The following is a 19,551-nucleotide window of genomic DNA, read 5'->3' as shown; positions in this document are numbered from 1 at the left end:
AGGAGCTACCTAATAAAGTGGCAACTGAGTGTAAATGTGCAACACACAGATGGAATGTTACCTTGAGGTATTAACTAACCTTTTATTTTCGTTTAAAGCTTTATGCAACACCTCTACACTCCCAACCTGTTGAATTAGAGACCTAAAACTCTTAATGAATGCAGACTCAGTTGATACCTACAAACACTAGCTCAAAACCTACAGTACTTATTTAACCTGGCTTTTAACTGCTTTTTCCCTTTAATTTTGTTTTTTTTGTAATTTATTTTTTATTGAAGTTCATCATCAAACAAACATTTCCATAAGATGTATTTCAGACATTGTACATATATATCATATAATCATATATATCACAAATCTCCACAAAGTATTTATCTGAGGTATACCCTTATAGAAAAGAGTGGATAGAAAAAACAAGCAAAAGGAAAGAACCATATTTGCACTTTATCCCATTGCAAAGCACTTTGAAACACATTGTCTGTATGAAAAGTGCTCTATAAATAAGTTTTTAATGTTGTTTATTTTTTCTCAGCTCAAACAGGTAACATTTGAGGTACAGGCATAGTCAAGCACACTCATTTCTCAATTGCTAGGAACTTTAGGACTATTCTCGTGGTGTTTAGTATTGTGGCTCTCTGAAAATTTACATAGATATTGCTGTGTAGCAATTGTTTAATGCCCATTGTGTAGTGCTCCTGTGAAGATACCAGTTGTAGATATTATGATTGGGACGATATATACCCTGTTCATGTTCCAAAGTCTTTCAATTTCCTCTTTTAATTCAGCATATTTCTGGTGTTTTTCACTTATTGATTTCTGTATGCCATGTGTATTTGGAAAGGCTGTACCTATTAGTAAGTTGTTCTTGTTTGTACGTATTTCAATAGCCAAGATACTGAAAGCTAACTTATTTGTACATCCACCTACTGTATATCCTGCAGCATAATACACGTTCTCCTTACCAATCATGTAAAGAAAGAGCTGAAGCAGAGGAACCATCAGTTAAGAAAGTAATAACGGGTCAATGCCAAATATATGAAGTACATTGACGTTGAAGGCAGCCTCCCAGAGTGCATCAGATTTCAAAGATTTGTGGAAAGATTCTGCAAGTCATTGATAAATAGTCTCCTTTTGAGAGGAGGACCAACTGTGGAACTTGAATCATGGTACAATCATCACTCCCTTTAATGATCTAATGTCTGGTAGGCATAGATACCAACCCAAGCCTTAAAAGAGTGATAGATACTATGATGTCACTGGACTTGACTGATCTACTCTCCTCCACTGGGCCAAATATACCCAACAGTGGAAGGGGAGATGATACTGAATTCTATTAGTCAAATACCTTGTTCTTTAATACTGGTCTATCAAGAACACATACTCTTGGAGAGCCAAAAAAATTACTCCCACCTAAGTTTACATCCTGGATTATCTCCTACTTCCAACTACTGTATTGAGAATCCCTTTTTTCACAAGCTAAGATAATTCTCTCGGTTGCCCCAATTCATGCTTTACTGCCAGTGCTCCCCTCATTTTTAATTTGTAACTTGTCCATTGTGGAGTCCAGCCTTTTGAAACATATATCTGGGAATATTTAATTCACTATCTTGCCTAGCATGCAACCTCATCACCTAACAACCATTAGATCAGACCCATTCATCTTTATTTGTTCTCTTAATTCATTTATCATGCTACAAATGTCTTCTGTACTTGAATGGAGGCCTAATTTTCATTTGTTGGCCATTTTTTCCATACTTCATCTTATTCATCACAGTAACATTACCAGATCTCTCTCACTTCTCTTAAGCTCCCTCATCTCAACATTTCTCCTTAAATTTATAAATTTCCTCACCGTATGTTTCCACCAGGTCTTCACTGGAATCTTCACTGAGCTTGTTCTCTCTGCTACTCCAATTCCTCAGAAATAACTTGTTCATCAGAGCACAACATCAAATGATTCTTCCAGAGACCCTGAGGACCTGACCATCTCCAGATCTACTGAGGTACTTCAAACAAAACATAGTCATGCTCCTGACATTCTTCAGTAACACCCTGTATTAGCGTTTCTTGTGTTCACCCAGTATCATGAACAAAAAACACAAAACATAGACATCTACAGCACATTGCAGGCACTTTGGCTCTCAATGTTGTGCCGACCATGTAACCTACTCTAGAAACTGCCTAGAATTACCCTACCACATTTTCTAAGCTCCATCTACCTATCTAAGAGTTTCACAAAAGACCCTATTGTATCCGCCTCCACCACTGGTGCCTGCAGTGCATTCCACGCACTTATCACTGTGTGTGTGAAAACAGTGCATTCCACACACTTATCACACTGTGTGTGAAAAACTTACCCCGACATCCCCCCTGTATCTACTTCCAAACACCTTAAAACTATCCCCCTTATGTTAGCCATTTCAGCCCTGGGAAAAGGCCTCTGACAATCCACATGATCAATGCCTCTCATCATCTTATACACCTCTATCAGGTTATCTCTCATTCGCTGTCACTCCATGGAGAAAAGGCCAAATTCACTCAACCATCATCAGTCAAGATTAATTGGGTATTTTTCAATCTGTTAAATACCACTCCCTTTAAGACTGGTTTTAGATTTTGAACAGATTATGGATGTCACAGCAGAACCAAGAATATCAGACACAAAGCTGCATGAATACTTTTCCATGGTTATAAGCCAACTGACTGTGATGAAATGAACTCCCTTGCCATTGTCCTGGTTGCTCTGGGTGCTCCAGTTCCCAATTACATGTTGTCAGTGGGATCCTTCTGCTAGAGTCATAGAGCATATGTCCATCTAGCCCAGGCAAAATGTTATTCTGCCCAGCTGCATTAACCCACACCTGGACCATGGCCTCCAAATACCCCTCTCATCCATGTATTTACCAAATTTCCCTTAAATGTTGAAATTGAACCCATATCCATGATTTCTGCTAGCGTTCATTCTACACTCTCACCACCCTCTGAGTGAATATGTTCTCCCTCAGGTTCCCCTTAAATATTCACCTTTCAACCCCAAAATACGCCCTCTTGTTCTAGTCTCACCCAACCTCAGTGGAAAAAGCCTGCTTGCATTTTCCCTATCTATACTTCTCCTATTTATGTACAACTATCTAATCTCCCCTCATTCTCCTATGCTATCTGAGGATGGCTAATCAGAGGCTAAAATCTAACTACCCTCTCATACTAGTTCTTGTAATTATAGAGAATGTTTATTTACATAACTTTCACAGCCACCACCAAACTATGGATCAAGGTATAGCAGGGAGCAGTGTCCTGCACCAGGCTGCAATAGTTGATGTGTCCACAACAGAAGCCTTTAGAAACCCTGCTTTTCAAACACTGCAGGATGAGCCTCTGCTTGAATACTTATGTAGAATTTGTTCCTTTTTTTCCTTCTATGGCCTGATGAGGTTTTCAAACAAAGAAAGTAGGAGGAACGAACTGCTAATGTAATTAAGATACAAATCTAATGAAGAACAACCAACTTCGTCATTAACATGTTGACTTGAAGTCTTCGAGAGAGTATTTGCACTGTGACACTGCAGCAGAAAGTGAACACGGTGAAGGGTCATAGTATTCCATATGGATACTATATTCAAGAAACTCTAATAGATAAACTAAGCATACTAATCTGAGAGTAATGCAAACTCAGAATGGGAATAGCTGGCATAGAGGAATGACACATTGATCATTTATCATCTCCCAACAAACAATAATGAAGCAAGAAGCAAAAGGCTGCTGATGCCAGAGATATTCCACAGGACAAGGGTTCTGAACAGAGACACAGTATACTTGACTGGACAGGGGTATCTCAGAACAGAGACATAAAATACTCCACAGGATAGGGGTATCTCTGAACAGAGAAATAACGTTCAACTTCTAGGTTGAAGCCCTTTCATCTCTGTTTCATGATAAGCTATTAATTCCAATTTGAAAAGTCATGATTCTTGTCCACAAATGCTGGATAGCCTGCCGAATAATGAAGCCACAAAATAGTTTGTGCAATTTCTATACTCATTCTTCAAAAAAAACGTCGTGGTTTAAAAAAAAATGTTTTGAGCTACTCTTTCCACATCTAAAGGTGGGTTTTGAACTTCCAATGAACTAGTACGACAACAGAGATTCATCCAGTTTTAAAAAAACTGAATTACTTGTCATGGAACTCAAACATATTGGAAACTGTATCATTTTTGAGGCACCTGACTTCACTGGATATTTTTCACACTAAAATTGATGAGATCAAACTACAACAAAAGTGGAGACTGTGTGATAAAATATCACCACACTAGTAAGGTACTTCAAATATCATTAAGCAATCAGGAAATTGTTATAGTTGAACTATTGTAGCATTATACAGAGAGTCTTTCTCATAATGACTAAGGAAGTATGTACTTGATCACTATTATATAAAACATGAATCAAGGAAAAGTTGAATTCCTCAGTTATTTGCCAGCCACCAAGTTCAAAGGCACAAATTTATGATGTCTGACTTTCTATTACAGGTCAAACACCTCTTATCCAAATGCTTGGGGCTGAAACTGTTTCAGATTTTGGATTTTGGAATACTTCCATCTATGGGACCCAAATCTAAATACAAAATCCATTTCCATTACATATACAGCTTATTCTGTATATATACCCTGAAGGTAGTTTTATAAAACACTTTTAATAATTAAAAATATTAATACCACTACCTCGGCTGCCCAGGTGGACAGTCAGTAGCTGTTTGGCATCACCATTATTAACAACTCTGAATTTATGTGCTATCATCGAGTAGTCTTGTCTTACTGCTGCTCATCAGACATATGTACTGATGTAGCCATTCAATGGGTAAGCTTTTCATCAGCAACGATCTTAGCAAACACATCAATGAATTTATCTGCTGCCTTGTCACCAACAGACATTTTATAGACACAAATCTTTAAAAATTTAATGCCATGCCTTTTCTTAAATTGTTGTAACCAATCTACTAAATATTCATAATTACCTTCAATTTTCAAACAAAAGAAAATCTGCAGATGCTGGGAATGCAAAGCAATACACACAAGATGGTGGAGGAACTCAGCAGGTCAGTCTGGGGTCCTTCTCATCTTTTTTTCCCAGTCCTGATGAAGGGTCTTGGCCCGGTATGTCACCTGTTTACTCTTTTCCATAGATACTGTCTGGCCTGCTAATTGCTCCAGCATTTTGTGTGTTACCTTCAATTTTCAGTTTGTTGTGACAGATCTTTGCTTGTTTCATAATCAGCATACCGTTAAGCTGCACGTGTTCACTCCAAAGCTGACAAATTCACTCTTTGAATACATGGTCAAAATCCTCATTTTTCACTTTATGCAGTGTTTTTCTATTTTTCATTAACCTCTTCTTTACACGAGGTCATTTCTCAGAACTGTCCGTGGAGTACAGAGATCTGCACATCACCTGGGAACCTTCCCAGCACCTTATGGAATTTTCCATTTGTGATGTCATGTTAGCACTCAAAGAAACTTCAGATTTCGGAGGTTTCTGGATTTTGGAATTTCACATAAGGGATGCTCAACATGTGATGCACCATCAATAACTCTCTCTGAGACGTGAAGTCGAGTTATCGGCTTTTATTGACTGGAAGAAAGAACAAGCAGTAGTTGACCACCATACTACATCCTGGAGACTGAGGGCCAGGCTCAGGCCTCAATCGCCTTTATACCGGGGTCCGTGGGAGGAGCCACAGAAGCAGTCAGCAGGGGGCGTGTCCAGACAGGTATATGTAGCTCACCACAACATGTGTACTAAAAAAATAAAAAGTCACGGCTATATTGCAATGTTCAGATAATGAGGTGCATTAGAAAATGCAGTCACTGTGGAAATGTAAGAAACAGAATTACAGAATTGTTCCTTTGTCTACAGGCAAGCCTCACAAACCGCAACACGCTAATGGTCAATAAACTGTTAGGAAAGTTGATAGAGAGATAATTAGCAGCAGTATGTCAGGAAGTTTCCAGTTCATTTGTATGACAGTACTGTTATGTTTTGTAACTCCAAAACATAAAACTAATTGAAAGAAAAACAAAGGAGCCCAAGAGATGTGTGTAAACTTCGTTTTTACTTTAGCGAGGTGCACATATATAACGTGGTGGTGTGATGGTGTATGCCATTCACATACCTTTTCAGATAACCCATAATGAATTATGCAAACAAAAAATGTTTAATCAGACAACGTATCTACAATATTACTCAAACATTACCGAAATATTAAATACACACAAGTACCTCAGGATCTTTAACTGCCATCTTGAGAATGTAGCTGAGGCTCTTATCAGTAAACATGCAAAAGTTAGCACCCTTGACGGCACACCTGTCTTACAATTGAATACTGCATTAAGAGTACTGTGGATTTTACTGACGAAGTGGCAAAAGGCAACAGTTACCTAATTGGGTCACAGTCAATTACAAAGTACTGAGAGCTACCTATCTTATGTCATTTCCTGTGATTTACAGAAATTGATATCATAAACTGGACATCTGGTTAAAACACAATACAAGATCTTCTGCTGTTAACGAAACTCCAGAAGCTGTCAAAATTTGATAATGGTCATTCAATTTATTATACAGGGTTAGCTATTCCCATAATTTCTTGGATTTTGGGGCACTAATATTATACTTAATCCATTTACCTCCAGATATTATAGCAAGCAATTGAAAGTGGGCAATACCACTCAAATTAAACGAAACTCATGACAGTAAAAGTAATGAGCCCCTACCAGCCATCCCCTACGTGGAACACGCACAGAGTTGAAATACCCAAGAGCCATATTCATACAAAAAGCGATATGGTGATTGAATTTATTCATCTTAAATAAAGTCGTAAGTAAATGTATTATCAAAGTACACATATGTCATCATGTATAACCCTGAGATTCACTGTCTTGCAGGCATACTCAATAAATCCCTAATAGAATAAGAACAATATTAGAATCAATGAATTGGAATTAGAACCAACTTCCATGTTCAACCAGTGTGCAAGAGACAGCTAACAGTGCAAACGCAAAAAGAAAGGCATAATAAATAAACAAGCAATAAATATTGAGAACAAGAGATGAAGAGTCAAAAAAAATCGTGAAATCTGTAGTCCGTTAAGTCCATTTAAAAGTAACTGCTTAAAAGGAAATTACACACTGCAGACTGCAGCAAGAGTAATACAGAAGTATATTTAGAATTATTGTACATAGCCCACAGAACGTCGCTGTGATCACAAGATGGGGCTATAATATCAGGCATTGAAATGGCTTTGTGGTCTGAATTTGCCTATTTCCAACTGATTACCCACTACAAAATACAATATGTGCTTAATTGGACAGAATAAAATGGTGATAGCCATTTAAAATATATACATTTTAAAAAATAAAAATATATAACTCAAGAGTACAGCTATAAACCTGACTGGAACTAAACCCTAAAAGAGAGGGGCTGAGGGGCCATACACTTAGCATCCGTAACAGCGATATCTTTTTGCGGTCAGTGAGGTAGAAGATTGTAGCGTCTTGGCATGTTCGTGTGATGGATGGAGTGGGGGAAGAAAGGAAGTTGCATATGAGAACCAGATAGTCATCATCTGCCGGGGGAAAGATTGAGATGTCATTGAGGTTGGAGGGATCGGACACAGTGCTGGTTGGAAATAAGGAGAGCAGCCACAAAAAAAATGCACAGAGATTGCAGAGTTGAGGAGCCATAGATTGGGGGGTGGGGGTGGGGTTCACACAGTAAGCTAAAATTCAATCGCAGATTTGATTTAGTGCTGAGAAGAATGGAAAAGAGGCAAGCATTTCACTTATCTGGCAATTGGCTACACAGTCCTTTAAGACATCATTATTTCAGAAGCATCTAACAGCAGATGCCAGGGGACAAAATGGCCAAATCACCTTCAGTTCTCCGAGGAATGGGTGGCACCGCAAATCACATCATTGTGGATATCCCTGACACAGAGATCTTAGCGATATAGCAAATACAATTATGACAGGGATCCCTCAGGCAAATTTCATGTTTGGTATGATTTGATCAGGAAATAGTTGCAAATAAAATTTATTCCAGGTTGAATTGATTTTAAATTGCAGAGCTCTGGGAAAAAAAAGACAGCACTATATTGTCCAATTTGTAGACAACCTTTCACAATGATGTATAAATCTATTGGATGAATGACTCTGAACTGAGAGAAAAATGGTCTTAAAATTGCATCTGTTCTTTCCTTCAAATTTTATCTTTAATTTAATATGAGGTAATAATTTAATATTATGGAGCTTAGGCATGCAAACTGAGTTCAGAATTACCTTCAAGGTTTTTTTGTTGCATTCCAGAAGAAATGCCAAATAAATATACAAATAAATAAAATGCATCACTGTTTACATTGAAAATGAAAGCCTTGACTCAGGCAAATGACTAATTCTGAGACAAACTTAGCCTAATAGCAATAAAATAATGCTTCCACCAAACTGGTTATAAACTCTTCCAATGCCAAACACAAGTTTAAAAATAAACAAAAGTAACAATTGCTTTGTACTTTCAGTAAACAGCACTATTTTTAATTATGAGCTCTTTATACGAATTGGAGGAGATAAAGCTTTGTAAGAACAAAGAACCTGCAAACAGTAATGAACACTTTAAAAGTTATTTTTTGAATCTGAATGTACCTTTAAGAATCACACATACCATGCTTTTCCTTTGAATTGCTGTTCCAATCTGTTTTTAGAAGAGTGAAAACTACCTTCAATAATGCACACCTGTAGCTCTATCACATTACTTGGTCTGCTACAGTGCTGATGAGAATAGGATGTTCCACTTGAGGAAATAGCAAGGTTGTAATCAAGTACAAGGAAAAATGAAAACTGTTCTCTGGAGAGCATTGATGGCAACCAGTGAAGATACAACATACTTTGGAAAGGTGGTGAATTTCAAAAGGGTTCAGGCATTTACTTTGTACATGAGACAAGTGGAGATACTACAAGAGAAACCAATGTCACTAAGTCTCAGGAAAGGACACAGATGAGTGTAATAGGCCATACATTCCAACAGGAAATCAACATTATATTTTTGGGCTCAGGCATGAACCATGGACAAGATTTCCTTACACGGACAATACTGCAGAAAAACTTTTTAACCTGATGGCCTCAAAAACTTTTGAGAGTGACAAGTTTGCAATCAGGGACTGAAAGAAACTTTGCTGTTGTCAGATAAAGTCACTGACTAAAAGATAAAAAAAGATAATACCTTCAAACTTTTACATATCACATTAATAAGCTAAAGCATGAAGTAGTGATTATGGAATTTGACTTGAATACATCACTCAGGTTGAGGAACTGTGTGTTTCAAAGAATCAAGCTTTGGGGAACAAAGAAATCCAATAGCCATTCAAGCCTTGTACTGTTGACCCAATTGGGATGGTAGGCTTAAGAAACACCAAGGGGTTAAGAGCTTACTGATGCAGTTGACCAAGACTGCTGGCTGCAATTCAAACAAGATGATCAGGCAGTCTGTTCCCCTACCGAAGAAGGTGGTGGGAAGTATAACTTGTTGGAACAGTGCAGTGTAGTTGGGAGGAGAGACAATGGATCAAGATAGAGTTAGCAACCCACCATTGCCATTACAGATCATGTGCAAGAAAGCCTATCAGAAGTGAAGACTACAGCCTGGGTAGAAGGCAAACCGAGCAACTAAATGTGACTCTTCAAGGAAGAAGCCAGAAATTGGGGTAGTGCATATAATGCAGTATCTACACACCAACAAACTTCCAAAAAGATCAAGTGATATACAGTTATTAAATTATATGATGGTGATATTCCCAGAATTAGAATTGTCATGCAATCTTTGGGATATTAAAAATATCCTAAGAATGTTTTCAAGACCAAGAGGTTTTTGGTATTAAGGTATCAGGTAGCAAGTGCTGAAAACATGTCACTACAAAACACCAAGTAAGGAAAATGCTGTGTTTAAGTGAGAGCTGAGCGCATGGGCAGTACGTGATAGGAGTGTCACCAGAAGCCACCATCAAAAAGACAAATCTGCAGAGCAAATCATCCACTGAGCAGGAAGAGTGGGCTGTGGTGAGATGTCCTAAAATGAAGCACACGCCACATGGAGCAGACAAATTTAGAATTCCACTTGGACAGTGATTTTACTTTCCTAGAAAATTGGGAACACACCCCAGTCTCATTAGAGATGTCAGTACTTGTCTGGTTGAACCAAAACAGCCAATGCACAGGCATATCAGGATCAGAGTTCAGCTTTTGCTAGAATCCAAAGATAAGGCAGAAGGCAAACATAGGATGGTGTTTGTCCACTTCAATCAATACAAGCAAGTTTTTGAAAACAGCTTGGTGTCCACTGACTTCCTATAGTGCCCAAGGATGCTGAAATGGGCTGCTTCGAGCTGGATGGGTTGTGGGAGGATTGTGTTGATATTCGTATGTATTTAGAAACAACATATAATTCTAGCTAATGTAATGTTAATGGTGTTTTGGACTTATAATTAACATTCAGAAAATCTATGCAATAGCGTATATTGTAACAACTAATATACTGAATGTGAAAATTGTTATGCATAAAGCAAATTGAAGAGGAGATCCATTTAGATTCTCAGTACCAGGAACATTAATAGCTGAGCAACACACACAAAATGCTGGAGGAACTCAGCAGGCCAGGCAGTATCCATGGAAAAAAGTACAGTCGATGCTTCGGGCTGAAACAGTACGGCAGGACTGGAGAAAAGATACTGATCCGAAAAGTCAACAGTACTTTTTTCCATAGATCCTGCCTGGCCTGCTGAGCTCCTCCTGCATTTTGTGTGTGGTGCTCGGATTTCCAGCATCTGCAGATTTTCTCTTGTTTGTGATATTAATATCAGATATTGTCAATAGATTAAACTTAGTCTTTGCAGTAGAGCCTTTAGTTGAAATCATTAAAACATTAATTAAGATTTAATTGTATACATATATATAAATAGTTGACTGATGCATTAATCTAATAATAGTGACTGTTGGTATAAATTTACTTTTAAGTTTTCCCTAAAACAAAGGCTGTGCAATATCTACCAAGATGTTTCTTTAAGAACTCTGTGAAACATGTGGTATGACTTTTGATACACTGTAATTGCTTGAGTGTCGACTGCCTTTAGTAAGAAATTTACTAATCGGCTGTACCACAGAGCATACAGCCCACAATTTTTATTTCAATATTCAGGATATGTGTCCATGAACACGAGAAAAGTCCACTTATCAAAAATATTTATCTCTGATATCAGTTTGCTCCTAAGCCCTGAACACAGATTCCCACTGGATAGGAAGTCTAAGTCATCCTGACCTGTGGCAATTTTGCCACATTTTTGGCCATGAACCAGAAGAAAGGTTAACTTTTAGAAAGTAGTGACAGAAAAAAAAACTCAGATTCAGTTTAGAATTGTTACTGTGAATGCGAACCAAGTAGCATAGTACTGTTGAGGTTCGCCTGTTAATTGAAGGTGCTACTTGCATATGACCAATGGATCTGTGGGATGTGACATTCACAGAACCTGAGGGTATACAATACTGTAAATACCCCTGCTAGACAACTATTATGTAGAGAGGATCAGGGACTATTTGAAAAGAAATACACAAGAATAAATACAAGAAATAAATGTTAAACACAGATTTTGATGAGATTGCTAGACGGAACAGTAACAGTTTGTTGCAGATAAAACTTGCAGGGGTGAAATAACAAGCTGGTCAGTCCGAAATAATAACTCACACATGTTTGACTCACAAGGTGGCTTTTGCGTCTACTGTTTTCACACTGAGCACAAAGAACATTATTCAGCCAGATCCTACTGGCTAGTCCTCTGTCCATAACCCTGTAGGGCGCGGTAATCATAATCACAAGAAATTCTGCAGATGCTGGAAGGGTTTGGCCCAAAACGTCAACTATATTTTCCCCCTTCACAGATGCTGTCTGACTTGCTGAGTTCCTCTAAGATTCTGCATATGCTGCTCAGGGTGCAGTAATTCTTGTTTTAGCCCAGGTTATTTTTTAGATGCAATAATGCTTTCTCCCTCCAATCCAGCTATTCAACAGGTGAAAAGATTGTAACTAAATCCCTATAGTTCTCTACCAAATCTACATCCCTTTGTTAATTGACCTGTCTGGTAAGATTGAATACCACTTACAAGCTTCTTTTAGTTTTAGACACCCCAAATAAATTTATTCTCATCTTTGCCAGTCTCAACTTCTAACAAAAATTCTCCCTAATAACCTGGTAGTATACCGCTTCCTTATTCAATGCTTCACATCCTCTAGGCAGTTGGGTAACTGGAACTGCACTGAGAACTCCAGCTGTGACCTAATTGGTTTAGCCTCCCAGCTTTTGTATATTTCAATGTTTTACTGAATTTTGGTATTATCAGTAAACATATTAATTAATACTCCTCTACTTAATCTAAATTATTCTTGTATGCCATTAAGCACAACATATCTGGCACTGAAGTCCAGAGAACACATTAAACAATCCACTATTACCTTTGTTTTAGGCTGCCACGTTCCCAAAAGATTCTCTTCAATAATTCACCCTGTGAATTACCTTGCTTAAATCCAAATTAAACTACACTAGCTACCTCACACTCCTGAATTCTTCTTGTTATCGCTACAAATTAATTCAATCCTTAATCAATCATCGTGTGCCTTAATTAAACTGTATCTTCTTAATTTATGATTTATATTGGCCCTCGGGGTGTCTTTCCAATAATTTTCCCACCAGGATCATTATGTTGACTAGAAGTATTGTGGCCTGTCCTTCAATGTGCTAGTGAACTTCCAATCCACTGTCACTGCCTGTAATCTAAGATGATGATCAGTGCCTCTTCTAGTTCCTCCCTTGTTCTTCATTTTGTTTGAACATGGTGGTTTATTCACTTTTAAAGATGCTTGACCACTTCTCTCTATACTATATAATGTATATAGACATTTATTTGCAATATATGTTTGTACAAGACACATATACATATACACATACACATACACACAGGAACCTTCCTCCTGAAATATTCTTTGTATAGGCCTCTCTTCTATGAAAACAGATTAAGTGGTCCTCTGAATGCAAACATTTATCATCTCCATATTCAAGTTCCCCTTTTTAAAAAAAACATCTAGGACATGCTCTTCTTTCATTTAAGTACTTAAGAAAGTATCAGAAGAACTTTACTTTTCTTTACCCACCATCATTTTCACTTTCACATTACATGCCTAAGTTTTTTCTTAATTTCAGCTCTAAAATTTCTATAATGTTTTTAGCTTTCTGCAGTGTTGATCTCTTGGTATCTATCGAGCCTTATCTTTATACATGCCTTTTAACATCTAGCAATAGTGGGGGTGGGGGGGTACGTTAGTGAACAGGAAAATAAAGGAGGCTCATTGATATGTCTAGGATATCCTACCTTATTAGCATATACTGTATTTGTTTAGAAATTTCAACATCTCATTTGTCGAAGACTTCCACCCCTCCAAAACCTAATTACCTTCAGGCAACTGTTTCATGCCCATTTCTGCCAAATCATATTGCAGCCTAGTAAAACTGGCCTTACTCCAATTAAGAATCATTTGTTTCAGGATTCTCTTTGCTCTTAATACTAAATAGCGATCACCAAGTTTAAGATGTTCTCCTGTTGGTACACTTTGTACCTGTCCAGCTTCCTGCCCTGGTGATGTACAAGAATGTTAACTGCTTTTACTTTTAGTTACTGTATGACTGAAGTCCCAAGAAAGTGAACAAGAATTGAATTTGTGTAGCATTATTTGAAGAGTGAATACTGACCTGACGATTGAAAGAACAGTCTATTCCTCTTTTAGTTGCAAATGAGATCTTTGGCATGCTCACAACACGTAGAAAAGATCACAATTTAATATCACGTTCAGAGAAAAACACAAGTAATAATTAAGAATTTTCTTCAAGCACCATTTGTCCAGTTTTAAAACGAGATAATGATGTTAGAAATAAAATAGGGAAAAAAAAGAAATTCCTAGATTAAGCATGGAAAAAGAAAATAATTTACACTCCAGGTTGATATCCTCTCATCAGAATTCTGCCTGTTTCCGTGCTTGAACTAGAAACTGCAACCTCCAAGTTTGAAATGAGAACTAACAGCTTAAATTGATATTACTATTGTCAGGCACCTTCACGTTTTCTGCAACAAGCAGGATTTCCCAATGGCTAACCATTTTAATTCCACTCCTCATGTCCATTCCGACATGTCGGTCCATGGCCTCCTCTACTGCCACAATCTGGCCACTCTTAGAATGGAGGAACAACACCTCATATTTTATCTGGGTAGCCTCCAACCTGATGGGATGAACATCAATTTCTATAACTTCCATTAATTTCTCCCCCTTCCCATTCTCTCTTTTTCCATTCCCCATTCTGACTCTCCTCTCACCTCTTCTCTTCTCCTCGCCTGCCTACCTCCTTCCTCTCCTATCAGATTCCTTCTTCTTCAGACCTTTACCTTTTCCACCTATCACCTCCCAGCTTCTCACTTCATCCCCTCCCCCGACAGCTCTCCTACCTTTCCCTTCACCTGGCTTCAAGCACTACCTTCCAGTTTGTACTCCTTCTACAGGCTTCTTTCGTCTTCCTGTTCAGTCCCGATGAAGGGGCTCAGGCCAGAACAATGACTCTTTATTCCTCTCCGTTGATGCTGCCTGACCTGCTGAGTCTCTCCAACATTTTGTAGGTGTTTCTCTGGATTTTCAGCATCTGCAGAAACTCGTGTTTACTACCATTTTGCCACATTTCTTTTTATTTCTCATCTTATTTTGTTTAAAGATAATCTCACGATGTTAATCTAGTGCACAATTAGCTTGAGCTCAAGTGTTGGGGAGAGCAATCCAAGGCAATTACAAAAGTAAATTTAATCAAGATTTTGGAAGGGAAAATGAATATATCAAACAAAAGCTTTCAAGGACTGAAAATAAAAGTTTTACTCCTTCCCATAGACTAGGACAGGGAAAATTGCCTTGTACAGAGTTAAAAGTGTGCAGGATACATATAAGTAGTCAAAACAGCCCAGTAATTCTTGATTTCATGTTACGCAGCAAAAAATTCAATTACTTAATGCTGAAAATAACAGTGTTATGTAATTGAATTTCTAACTGACAGTGATCAGGAAACTGAAGAGAGGTGTAGATAGTGGAGATGGACAGCTTCAAAGAAGAAAAAGCTTTAAAAAAAAGACAGCTGTCACTCATGAGCATTGCTCCTATGACAGCTGATATGCTTCATTTTCCTGAAATGCAGATAAAACTTTTGAGTTTTATTCTGTAGGTAACATTGCTGACATTGTCTGACAAAACAACTTTTCGGGGGGTTTTTTAAAACCACATTTTAAGTAATATTTCTCAATGTTCTTGTAAGTGACACTGCCTTCAGAATATCTTTCTGTTTATACTTTTACAACAAATCACCTGGGATTTTACTTTTTACTTTCTATTCTACATGAAGTCCTAAACATGCGTGCCACCAGTTCACCATTTGTTCGCACATTAACATCAAGTTCTTTGTTTCTCAGTAACTCCCATCATGCTCACCACCTTTATCTGTATCCACCAGTCCCCACTCATAATTAATCCACTTTTAGCACTCCACAAGTGTAACACTCCCAATCCAAATCTCTGCCCCAACCTGCCTAAACAAAACCATGCAAGTCTCCACTATCTATTCCTCACCGATACACCAAAATCCTGTCCTTGCTCCCAACTGCAATATTCCCATTACACCCACTAAATTCTGAACTTCAAGGTCATCTCCAACTCCCCTACCCCATCAATCTCAAACATGGTGCCCTGAAGTACATTTCATCTCTACTGTAAAAGAAACCATGCCTGTGTAACAATATACATCTGTTCTGGTGAACTACTGACCAATGAGGACATTTGCAACCACATCTGCACCAGGTTTTTACGCGTTATTTGACATGTGTGAATTAAGTACAATTTCATAATATCATGAACTGTCCCAAATATGACATGCAATTTTGTACGTTGCTTCTCTTGTTTGTCAGCAATTTAAAATAAATTTCCATATTTTTCTGCTCACTGATGCATCAATTCAAGGCTGAGAGCTGTCAGCAAAGTTAGTTCGCAGAACAAACTTAGGGCTTTACAATACATTACTTTCACTGTCTGCTTTACATCATAAGAACCATCTCTGGACATAGTGTTTAAGATATGATCTGACCAGAACTACCTAGAGCTTTATGAAGACTTCTTGTAAACTGTTGCTACAGAAACATTCTGCTTTTGGTTTTACAGATTACACTTAACAACAAAGATTTTGCTTCCTGAATACTTTTGGCTGTATCTTATGGATTTTGGGCTGCTGATCATGAAAATCATCATGAAATTTCCTTATCACACACCATTTATTAAAATCAGCTATATGTTAATATAGGTGATTACATCAACACAACAATTTCAATTCATAATTCAAGTCAGAATAGTTGATGCCAAGATTAAGGAAGGCATTTTTGTTGGTTCACAAATCAAACAGTCCATCAGCTACAGACAATTCGAAGAACTTCTAGTGGGACCGGAGAAAATCATGGGGAAAACATTCAAGGATATTGTTGAAATTTTTCATGGTAACTACAGAGCACCAACCTACATGTAGGCCAGTTGACAACATGCTACAAGCATACAAAACCATGAAGTGCAACATGTCACTAAACGTTCATTTTCCGCATTCCCCTTTAGAATTCCTCCCTGCAAATCCTGGCTCTGTCATGGAGAAATGATATCAGGGCAACTGGAATCTACCAATGATGGCTGATTACTGTTGGACACTTAAAGCAAGAAGCCTCAGACACTGAGTACAAACAAAAATTATCAACAAAACATTTTTAGCACAGTTGAACTATTGCAAAGCGTCAGCACCATTATTCAATTATAAGCATTATATTCAATAAAATTAATTTCTTGTTTCTTCAAATTCCTACATGATACAAGTAGTCTGAAATTATATTTTGTGTTCAGCTTCAAGAAGTCTATCATAAAGAAAAAAAATCTGAGAAAGCAACAGTTTTGAAAAAATATCATTGTCCAGTGTTACTACAATACTGTGGTTTGAGATGTTAACATGAAATGCAGCAACATTGATGGATCTTTTTCAAATTCATTTTGTTTTCTGACATTATCTCCAACTTGTTCAATCCTTCAACATCTCAAATCTATCATCTTGTTCGTCTGACATCCAGTCATAAATGAGAAGAACTGATCTCTACATATTAGAAAGTGCAAAATCAGTTTTTTGTCCCTTACACAAATTCCACCCATAGCTCTGAACTTCCTGTTTAATAACCTGGCCTGAACCAGTATTTATGAAACTTCATAGCCTATGACCTCATACTTGCTGCATAACCAAGATTGTCTACTTCTATTTTATAATAAACACATTCAGCCTTTGCTCCTGAAACCAACATCAATGACACTGTATCTTTAGAGTTAACCTCCCTGATGCTTTGCTGACTGGCCTTTCACCTTCTTAAACTTGAACATACACAAGTTGCATTCAATATCCTGCAGTCTGCATCCTAACTGCATCCACTCATCAATTGACCCTTGTGTTTGCTGATTCATATCGTCCCAGGATTACACCTTTGTCTTTCAAATGTCTCCAATGCTTCTGCAGCTTTCTCTAGCCTAACAACCTTAAGATTTTCATGTTCTTGAGATTGTTTCCCCCAAGTCCAGTTTCCTACATTTCCCAAACATTAATTATTTCAATATTGCAATGCCTTCCTTCCTGAGGCCTGAGATTACAGAATTCCTTCCCCGCATTTCTTCATTTCTCTACATTCATTTTTCCCTTTAATGCAAAACGCATTCTTGTCCCATATGGCTAAGTATCTATTTTGTTTGACACTGATTCTGTGAAGCACCTTGTGTAATTTTACTGTATAAAAAATGTCATAAAATGCAAGTTTTGACTGTTGCACATGCATTAGCCCTTTTCATTTTCCTGTACCTCCATTCAATTGTATCTGAAACAGTCCTGACCAATGAGATACTTCTCTAACATGTCTATAATTTCCCATTTGATTCCCCTGTTCCAAGCGCTCTCCTGAAAAATACAATGATTATACTCTTCATCCCAAGAAAGAACTGGGTGATCCTTTTTGCACTGCGTACATGCAGGCACATTTCTTCTAAAAAAAAAAAATGGAGGCCAAAACTGTACACCAGTGTTCTGCAATGTTGCATCAAACCTACCCTATATTAGTTCTCTTTATATCCTACAATGAAGACCAGACATTCTGAGAGAATGTTCCATTCCAGAGACGTGAACAAAAGCCCCAAACTGATACTCCAGTCCAGTATTGAAGAAGTCTTTCAGATCCTACTCAGGTGAATGCAAAAGAACCCATGTCATTTTTTCAACCAATATCACAAAAAAAACAAATTATCTGTTTACTTTCACCTTGCTCTCTGCAAATTGCCTGCCATGGGTATCTTACACCGCAGCGGGTGACAGCAATGTACTTCGCTGTGCATAAAGCACTTTGTGAAATTTAAAGGTTCAAATCAAATCCAAGTTTAATTATCATTCGACCATACACGAATACAGCCAAACATGTCCCGTAAATTTATGGTACAGTTCCCAGAAGTCCACAGACAAAATTCCACCTATCGAACACTGGAGGGCAGCACTGATGCAAGAGGTCAGCTCCCAACCATGCACGGACGCCACATTATAAGATAGTTTTCAATAAGCACCTTCTTTCCTTTCCTTGCAAACGTTACATAAAGGATCCAAATTAAAATAAATTAGTTTTCCACACTTGGCTACTGGTAAATCGAAATACTTTTTTATTAATACTATGTAGATATTGACAGTATACATCATTTACTTCTTCCAAACAAATAAATTAATCACAATCTTTCAAGCTAGGCAATGACTATCTACTACATTAATATGAGATTAACCTGCTTTTCTGCATTTCTGAACAAAATTAAGATAAAATATACAAGACAGTCATGATTGTCTGATTGTAATTCTTGAATTAAATTGTTGCTTCATGGTCATTCAATTAACAATTCACTTATCCTTAGGAATATGGCAAGGATAAAAACTTAGTTATACATCAAACTGTGCTGTATCATTCAGAAAGTCGTGACTTGAAAGTTCCTGTAATTATGTTAGGTTGTTTAGAAATGACTCAAAGGGTGAGCCAATTTCAGTGCCTCAATAAATCCTAGGCACAAACATAAATCTTAATCCATTATTCCCGTGCTGGCATTAATCCAATCCAGTCAAGCAAGATGCTAATCTTGTCTGAAAGTGCCCAGAGTGAAATTAGCTTGGCCAATCTCAAGCCAATTCCTGGTAGATGCAAAACTACGAAGAACAATTCGCATGAACTCTTCTATTCAATAATATTAACACGAAGGAAATAAATGGAAGATATGGGTTCCTGCACCTCATAATGCTTGTCAAGTAACTCAATGAACAAGCTTGTTACTCTGAGAACATAATGAACTGCTACC

At 37.6% G+C, this 19,551-nt stretch overlaps 1 protein-coding gene across 2 annotated transcripts in view; it reads right to left on the bottom strand.

The window, feature by feature from the left end:
* The window catches only part of LOC140739343 (pro-neuregulin-2, membrane-bound isoform-like), a 686,097-nt gene that overhangs the window by 634,482 nt on the left and 32,064 nt on the right, over positions 1–19,551 (bottom strand). The window lies entirely within an intron of this gene.

The sequence above is a fragment of the Hemitrygon akajei genome, chromosome 15, assembly GCF_048418815.1.
Source record: "Hemitrygon akajei chromosome 15, sHemAka1.3, whole genome shotgun sequence".
In the NCBI taxonomy this organism is placed as follows: domain Eukaryota; kingdom Metazoa; phylum Chordata; class Chondrichthyes; order Myliobatiformes; family Dasyatidae; genus Hemitrygon; species Hemitrygon akajei.
This window is presented reverse-complemented; position numbering and strand designations above follow the sequence as displayed.